This window comes from Lycium barbarum, chromosome 3, assembly GCF_019175385.1.
Source record: "Lycium barbarum isolate Lr01 chromosome 3, ASM1917538v2, whole genome shotgun sequence".
Taxonomy (NCBI): domain Eukaryota; kingdom Viridiplantae; phylum Streptophyta; class Magnoliopsida; order Solanales; family Solanaceae; genus Lycium; species Lycium barbarum.
In genome coordinates this window covers 122,733,951-122,743,235 of record NC_083339.1, presented here as the reverse complement: position 1 = coordinate 122,743,235, position 9,285 = coordinate 122,733,951, and the positions used below count along the sequence as shown (strand labels likewise).

At 37.7% G+C, this 9,285-nt stretch overlaps 1 pseudogene; it reads right to left on the bottom strand.

The window, feature by feature from the left end:
* Positions 1-1,842: 1,842 nt before the first annotated feature.
* On the bottom strand, positions 1,843-8,710 carry LOC132634088 (subtilisin-like protease SBT3.8; annotated as a pseudogene).
* Positions 8,711-9,285: the final 575 nt, after the last annotated feature.

The window sequence follows — 9,285 nt, the reverse complement described above, 5'->3', positions numbered from 1 at the left end:
AAGTTGAGCAAAAAAAGACTTCCGCCAGAATTTCTCATCCTCCGCCTTTGTCTTCTCTTTCCCTGCTTCATCTTCGCATCTTTTTCTCCTTCCGTAGTTTATTTGTGCATTATATTGAGTGGGTAATGTTCCATTCAGCTTATATTCTCTATTCTTAATAATTTAAATTCTTTTGGTTAGAGCAAATTGAAGACCCCATTGCTGGGTTTTGTTGAGCTTCGAAAAAAAAATTATTTTTGAAGAAGACAAAGTGGGTCTATTAATTTTTGAAGATTTAAGTTGAATCCAACTACTGGAAAATATTTGGATTGCTATTAGAAAGTTGTATATCAAATTCGATGTCATCCGGATCAATTTTGAAATAAAAACGAGTTGGTGAATTTGTACACAACATGTTATAAATGATGATAACCTGGGTAGCCATAAATTCTGATAGATTACCAGGATTTCAATGTACTAATAAGATATCTTGGCGATCAGCAGAATTTTGCTTAGAAATCCTAATGAATTTTTTTTTAAAAGCAAATCCATTAGGCGAGGTGAGTGGGGCTAGTTTTTTTATTTATATAATAAGCGAAACTCAAAGAAAAAAGTACAAGCAAAGGGGTCCAGGCCTTACCTTACTAATCTTATTAAGGCAAAAAAAAACTTCTACTAATTAACATGCGTGTAAATATAAGAAGAAGAAGAAAGAACTAAATATTATATAATCATCATAGAGTTTACAACACACTTTAAGACTCTATGATGATATTATAAATGATAATAATTAAATACTGAAAAAATAAAATAAGCAATAATGTAGAACTTGACCTTATTTCTTTGAAATTATGAAATCTTCAAGGAGATGTTGCCCTATAAAAATCTGATTCTTCACCTTGTGTTGCTCCTCCAACCGCTCCAAATTTCTTATTCTTCACCTTGTCTTCTTCCTAATGAATCACCATAAGTCATTATCGCAATCGTCAAGGACATGCTTGCATATTTTTAAGCAAAATTACATTAGTTTGGTCTCCACGCTAGAAACTGGAAGCATGTTCCTCACGATTGCAATGATGGGCAAACCCGGGTAAAGGCTTAAAAACATGATCCATTTTGATAATAAGCTTGAATTGGGTGATTAAGAATGTAAAAATCCCTAGCTTCTATAGCCAGGTGGAAAGTGGCTATAGGGTGCAATTTCTACAAAATTCTTAGACTTTCTTGTCTCCCGTTTTTTCTATTAACATGTATGGGCGTGGGATCTTTTATATTTTTTTTTATCTTGATATTTTCTCTTGCCTAGTTGGTAAATTAATGATTCTGTATGTATTTTGAATATCTTGCTGTTTGGATCTTCATGCGTTTCATCAACTTTGCTGGTAGCTTAGAAATATGCTTGTCTTTTTTTCAAAAAAAAAAAAAAAAAAAAAAAAGAAGAAGATGTTTGTCCATTTTCTTTTCCCGGGTAACAACGGAATGGGATAAATGATACTAACTATTCAAGTACAACGTGCTTCTGATTAGCTTGAAATTTTTTTAATCTTTGTGGACACAGCCATTCCAAAACGAATTCATCAAAATTTAATTCTATTTAAAGAATGCTCTGTTCCCCTTTACTTGGTCCGGTATTTTAGTCTACTACTGATAATTTATACCAGTTTCTGGAGTTCTGGACTTCCATTTTTAACTCACCGTAAGGGAGATTCTTCTTTTGCTACGGGTTATAGTAAAGGGAGGATAAAAGGGCTAATTTGCATAGAAGCTCAGTAGAGAATCCCCTGTTACATACTTAGATTACATAAGTACATTGAGACAAATAATTTATCATAAATTAGCAAAATCTTGCATCCATTCTTTACTCTAGCCAACAAGTTCTGGGAACTCGGTTCTCACAGATATAGAGCTTCTTACTTGGTGCACCCCGTCAGTCCAAGTTAAGCTCCCAAAATAATAGTCCGTGGTATATTTGTAAGTGGTTGAGATGGTGAGATTGAAAGAGATTTTCTCGGTGTTGGAGTTGAATATCAAAGTTTTAGGCTTTACTTTTATGGTAATGCCCAGTGGAGGCTCAATGATGGCCTTGTATTTGGAGTTCATTGGTCCGACATTGGTGACGGTTCTGCTAATAGTAACTGTATCTTTGAGACTTGGTATTGTTCAAGAAGGAAGATTGAAATCAAGAATCGAAGGCATTTTGAGTGCACAAGTAACATATCCGTTAACGATGCTACCGATGGCACTAGTGTTATAGCCCATTGGGCACAAATAATTAAAAACATAGTCAGACTCTCCCATATCATAGATAAGGCCAGGATCTTTCGCGCCATTTGCATTCACGAGTCCCCCACCGAAATCAAACGGATCAGCGATCTTATTCGTATTTCCCTCAGCTAGAATTGGTTCCCCAGAATGAGGGTCCGTTTGCCATGCTGCATGCACAATATTCAGGTTTATGGTAAGAAAATGTTATTGCTAAGACATGTTGATTTAGAAGGACCAAAAGATAAATAGAGCATATTGGATCTGCAAAGACCTGTTGTGACAAGTGCAGACTTGATAGCAGCTGGAGACCAATGTGGATGCAGTGACTTGAGCAAGGCGACAATGCCAGAAATGTGTGGAGCTGCCATGGACGTTCCTGAGATAAACTCGTACGGAGTTTCTTCAGGAGGAATAGTGTAACACCCCGTACCTTTAACCTAAGCTTTGAACATGATCCTAGACTTAGAAAACCACATAAAGAATGTGGGAATTGGAAATTTCCTCTTCAGCTGTAAGATGGTGGTTTACGCTCATGAACAGTGACCGTATTTCAGTTTACGGGCCGTAAATCAAATCGTAAACTGGTAGTTGAATGTCATATGGTTAAATACGGACCGTATTTCACAATACGGCCCGTATTTCAAATCATAAACTGAAACCAAGGATTTCTGAGCATTCTGGAATTTGGCAATTTGATGTCAAATGGTTAAATACGGACCATATTTCAAAATACGGCCCGTATGTCAAAATGTATTTGGAATTTGGGAAACCTTCCTTCATGAAAGTTGTAGATCTTTGAAATACCTTTCCAACGGTATATTATGGGTGTCAAACGGACATCTGTGGAAAGAGTTATGACCATTTTACTAAAGAGACGCAGTGCAGTCCATATGTCAAAATACGGACCGTATTTCAAAATACGGCCCGTATTTCAAAATACGGCCAGTATTTAACTGGGCCGAAAATCTAATTTTTCCAGAACAGTATATATTCATCCATATCAGTTCAAATCATTATTTTTCATTCCTTCAAGCCCTAGAACGACTTCGTACCCTCTTCCATCATCAAGAACACCAAGGTAAGCCTACTCTAATTATTCCAAATCAATTCTAATACCTATCCTTGTAATCTAAACAAGAAATTATCATTCCTAAACTAGGGTTTTCAAGAAAACCCATCTCAAGGTTCAAGAATTCAAGATTTTGGAAATCTTCTTCAAAGCTCAAGTCTTTAATTCAAGTTTTGGAGCAATTAAGGTATGTAGAACTTCCATCCACATGTGGGAATCTCTACGTTCTTCCCCATGCTCCGTTTCTTGATATCCATGAAGTTCAAACCCTAGGGCATTAAACCCAACATATTGGTAGCCCATATTTATGTATTTATGTACATGAATTTTGTATCTATATTCGTTATTGTATTCCTAATCTTCCATTATGGTTATTAGGAACCCTAGCTTAATCCATGAATCATGAATTCTTCCTCATGTGTTCTCATTATGTTTATATGAAACTTTATGATTTTATGTAGCAAGTTACAAACATGTTTTCAAGTCAATTATATATATATATATGAACTATTGTTATTACCCATGAATCAAGAACATGTTTGCAAGACTTCGACAACTTATCTCAAGAAACCATATTACAAGATATTTCATGGAACCATGTTACAAGTTATTTCGTGAAATCATGATTACAAGTTATTTCACGAAAATCATGGGCTTCTTAGCCAACTATATTATGTTCATGTTTTTGGGAATTGCTTAGTTAACCGAGAAGGCTCAGATAGCCTGAAACTACGTTGCCACCGTAGGATAAAGGTTGTCAGCAAGGAGGCAACACCTTCATTATGCAGTTTGGATCCTTACATGCTTATTATTACTTAAATCTCATATCCCTGGCAAGGTTGTGAGTGTTCTGCTGGTAGGACGCAAGTACCAGACCATGTTATCGGTTATACTATAGCATTCCCCACGTTACAAGTAGTTTTACATACAAGTATTTCTATTGATTTACTATTTTAAGATTTTACTCACGTTTCATGCTCATGTTCAAGTTACATTCAGTTTCAGTTCATGTCCTATATCTATGTTGTGCCATGTTCTTCGTTTCAGCAGGTTTTACATACTAGTACTATTCACCATGTACTAACGTCCCTTTGCCCGGGGCCTGCACTTTACGGTGCAGATACCGATTTTCAGGAGCATACATCTGCATAGTAGGATCACTTCAGTTATTAGCTTATTGGTGAGCCCCACTCCTCTCGGGGTTCAACATAGAGTCTGCATTAGTATTCAGTTTATGGTAGTCCAGGGCCATGTCCTGATAGTTAGTATTCAGACATGTTTTAGAGGTTTCATAGACAGATGTTAGTTCACAGAGTCAGTTGTGCTTTCATGTTTGCAGACTATTATGTTTTCATGATATTTCATGCTATGAGAAAATTTCAAGACTTTATTCCGCAAATTACATTTTCTTGATTCATTTAAATTGCATCATATAGATTATGTTGTTTTGATGCCCATGTTGACAAGCAAGCCATGAGGTTCGCTCGGACACATGCAAGCAAGGCCCGAGTGCCGTGTTACTCCCAGGCCATGGTTCGGGGCGTGACAAAGCTTGGTATCAGAGCCCTAGGTTCAAGTGTCTTAGGGAGTCTATGCAGCTCAACTGGTAAGAGGCGCTTCCCTCTGTGGAAGACAAAGGGCTTGAGGTCACGGGTTCGATACTCCCGTAGCGCTGCAGCGTGAAGAGGGATTAAATGGGGGCAAGTCCCTATGCGAACTGGCTGTTGATCCAAGTCATACAATGCTTCAGTGTAACATGCATGTCATGGACGGCAACCCGGTCCTGGGTCATCCAGGCGGATCCTCAAACACAAGGCGCCTTTTTTGTGAGGACCCACACCCCTTGCGATGTGATGACCCCTGGGCCGGAGACCCATGAACATGCTTGACATGACATGACATACTCAGGTATTGTACGTGAGAGGGTGCTTAGCCAGGTCGATAATACACGCTGCTGCGCCTCGAACCCGCGACCTTGCAGTCACCTTTACATTCCCCAAAGGGAATCGTTACCTCAATTGGTAAGAGACGATTCCCTTTGGGGAATGTAAAGGTCGCGGGTTCGAGGCGTTGCAGCATGTATTCTCGAGCTGGCTAAGCACCCTCTCACGTACAATACCTGAATATGTCATGTCATGTCAAGCATGTTCATGGGTCTCCGGCCCAGGGGTCATCACATCGCAAGGGGTGTGGGTCCTCACAAATAGTAGTCAATATATTGACTCCCGGAGCTGCTATATCTGGCTGTAACATCAGATATTAACTTAGAAATATGATGCAATATTTAGAAGGTGCAAGTAGCACATATCAAGGATAAAATGAGATCAAATCGCTTGGAATGGTTTGGTCATGTCCAAGTCGAACTCCAAATGCATCGGTCTGTAGATGCAAAATCATGGTAAGTGAAGGTGTTGAAAGGGAACGAAGTAGACCTAAAATTACGTAGAAGGAACTCGTCTCGAAAGACCTACAATTTGTTGGAATTCACATAGACTTAGAAAACAAATACGGTAGAATTCAGGAAAAATATCCATATAGGTGATACCTATTAGTTGAGACTATGTTTTAGCCACATTAATTTGTTAGGTATTTATGTTTTCTTGGAGTGTTTTAGGCTTATCTGTGATTTATGTGCAAGTGAAAAGTATAGAAAACTTCTTGTACTTTCATCTAGTGAAGCAAACTTATTTTTTTTTTCAATAACCGTGGTGTTTGGGCCAGCTTACCGCACCTCGACCACTAGCAACAGGTACCATGTAACTCTTTCCACCAAGGTTAGGACAGATGAGAAAAAATCATCTAGTGTTTTTGACTCTGCTGGATATGAACCTGAGACCTCATGGTTCTCAACCCACTTCATTATTCACTAGGTCACGCCCTTGAGTGCAAGTGAACCCCAACTTACTTGAAATTAAAGCATGGGTGTTGTATTTGTTATTGATGCAGTATTAGAATTCATGGGTGCCACAATGTGTGAGACTTGGTTATGCCCAAATAGTCATACCTTAAGTATGGCAGGGGCAACAGAATTGGGACCTCGAGATAAGAATGATGCAATATGTGTTGAAACAGGTTTTCCAACATGAGTTCTGGTACGACTCAGCTTTATTTGTGGCTTCCTGCATTATTTTTTAATGATAGTTTTAAGCACCAAATAAAGTGATTTAAGATTTCTTTTCTCTTAGCAAAAGGAAAAAGAATCGGATATGTTCGTCTACCTGGAATATCTAATGTAATCGAGTAATTGAGCACCAACATCAAAACTTACTCCAATACTGGGAAAGTCAGAAGCATAATAATCCAGGGTTCTGGTTGGATTCTTAGCAACAATCAATCCCAAGCCACCAACCTCCTGGACAACTTGTAGACTTGTTGCTAATTCGAACTCATCTCCTTTAACCAGGAAGCAAAGCACCACTTTTCCAACTGCCCATGTATCATTTGTATTTAAGGTGTCGCAATATCTTCAAAATCCATGAATTCACGTTATTTTAGCTCGGCAATAAAGTTATAAACAAAAATCCCCTATGAACACCAAAATTAGCCCTAAAAATGGCAAAAACAAGAAAAACAAGTTGTTTAATTAGGGATTTGTTGATGAATTACAATATCTTATTAAGAACATACCGATCATATTCAAAATCAAAGCTCTCTGGATGTACGATGCTGATAAAACCAGTCTCCTTTCTAGTATACAGGGATTGACCCTACAGATACAAATTAATTACAATTCCTTCTAGATGTTTGTTTTATTTTCCTTCTTAAGTATATTATCTTCAATTAAGAAAGAGAACTTACAGCGAAAGTCCGGTTGTTGCCTAATGTAATGAGTGTGGGAAAGGACCTATCAAATCTAGAAGCTGCCACAGTTAGGATCCATGGTGCTGTGTCTTCTACTGTTCGGGGAATGGGCCCATCGTTTCCTCCCGAACAAACGACTGTAATTCCATTTATGACAGCATGGAAAGATGCATAAGCAACGCCACTGCGCATATCAACATCAGTATACTGAGGTGTGTCTGTGCCAAGGGATAGTGATAATATATCAACTCCATCATGAATTGCTTCATCAATAGCTTTTATTATATCAGCAAAGCTACATCCTTCAGTAGGCCAGTCCCAACACACCTTGTACATAGCAAGCCGAGCCTTGGATGTGCCACCCCTAACTGTACCATAAGCAAGTCTGTGGTAACTGGCATTTGGTGCGAAGTAGCCACTTGCAGTGCTTGATATGTGTGTGCCATGTCCATTTTTATCCCTTGGTGACGCGAACTCATTTTTAAGAAAATTTGGATCCTTGATTATCGGCCGTCCGAGCTCTGCTTCTAAACCTTTTAAAAAGTATTTTGTGCCAATTAGTTTCCTATTACATGCCTTAGTTAGATCAAAGTTTTTACTAGACTGACAGTGGCCCTTCCATTTTGAAGGGATTGTCCCAAGGCCTTTGTCATTGAATGCTTCACATTCTGGCCATATTCTCGCATTTTGGGTGAGTAGGTATCTTAGAGTTTTCAAAACATAACAAGTGACTTTGTACTGCATTTGATACTTTCTACTAGAAATTCCTGTCTTTATGAATGCATTAAGAAAGGATTAAAGAGTTTCACCTATATCAAGGACACCTATGATGATACCATCTCCCATGTTGGCTTCATGAAGGAGGTTTGTTGGTGGATAAAATGTGGACAGGCCAAGGTAATCCCAGCTTCTTGTTGTGTGCAACTTGTATAAGTGATTCGGAACCACATCAGGTAACTCTGCAGCAAATTCAATGAGGGGTAAGCTTAACTATAGTGTGAATCCAAGTACTTAACTATAGTGATAACTGTTAAGCTTTTGTACGCCAAATTTAACCAACAATTATGTCATCATCTTTAACCTTTTCAAAGTCCTACTTTAACTAGCTAGAATTAGAGAGGTTATAAAGTAGTACAATCATTTACCTGCAATATTTTTGGCTTGAGATTTTTTCTTAACGTGGCTGCGAAACCAGAGAAAACATGAAGTTGGAACTCAATTGTCTTGCACATATATTAATTACGAGAAATCAATGTGTTGGTCTTACTTATCTTCCAAGGGCAGAAGTAAGTAATTGATGGTGAGCTGATGTTGTGAGTTCTGCATCATCATGTTGCCTTCTTCCCATGTAAACAATATGAACCTATACATTTAACAGTCATTTGTGATCCCATTAGTTTTACCATGATGAACTAATTGCCTGAGATGTCATTAACATTATGTAACCATAACCAAAAGAATTTGCAGATTAATTAGTATTATATACTCACTTTGGTTGCACCATTTGCATAAATTCCTAAAACGACGTCCGACAAGTTGAAGAGAAGGAGTAGAGCAGAAACCCAAGTTATATGGAAGAAAGTGGTTGATGCTCATTTTCTGGTACTAAACAGTAGACTATAGAATAACCTTTGACACTGGTCAAACAGCGGTCTCCGTTATTTATAGTAATTCTGATTCGAAATATTCAGCTATTGCAGTATGCTTGGTTTGGATTTGACATGTTTGACCAGTGGATTTGAATATTTCACATTGTTAAGGACGCTTCATCATTTAAAGCATGTATTAAATTGAACAAAATGAGTAATTTTTTCATTAACAGTACTAAACTTCTCTCATGCATTGCGTAAGTATTAAACCCATATTTAGGTACTGAATACTTGGTTATTGAACGTATGATAATCGGTATCTTTTATGAGTACGAAATGACACCAAATAAGATGGAAAGTCAAACTTCCACACAAAGTTTAGGTAGTCCACAAAGTGAGCTTCATTATTCACCCAGTATCAAATGTTCAAGGAGCAAACTGATTGTGAATCATTGGGACAGATTTTTCTACAAGTCTAACTAATATCCAAGTAAATAATTTTAACATTATCAGATCAACTTCATCTATTGTAGCAGATAACCTACCTTATTTTTTCAAGATTATTCACCTTTTAGGTAAGGA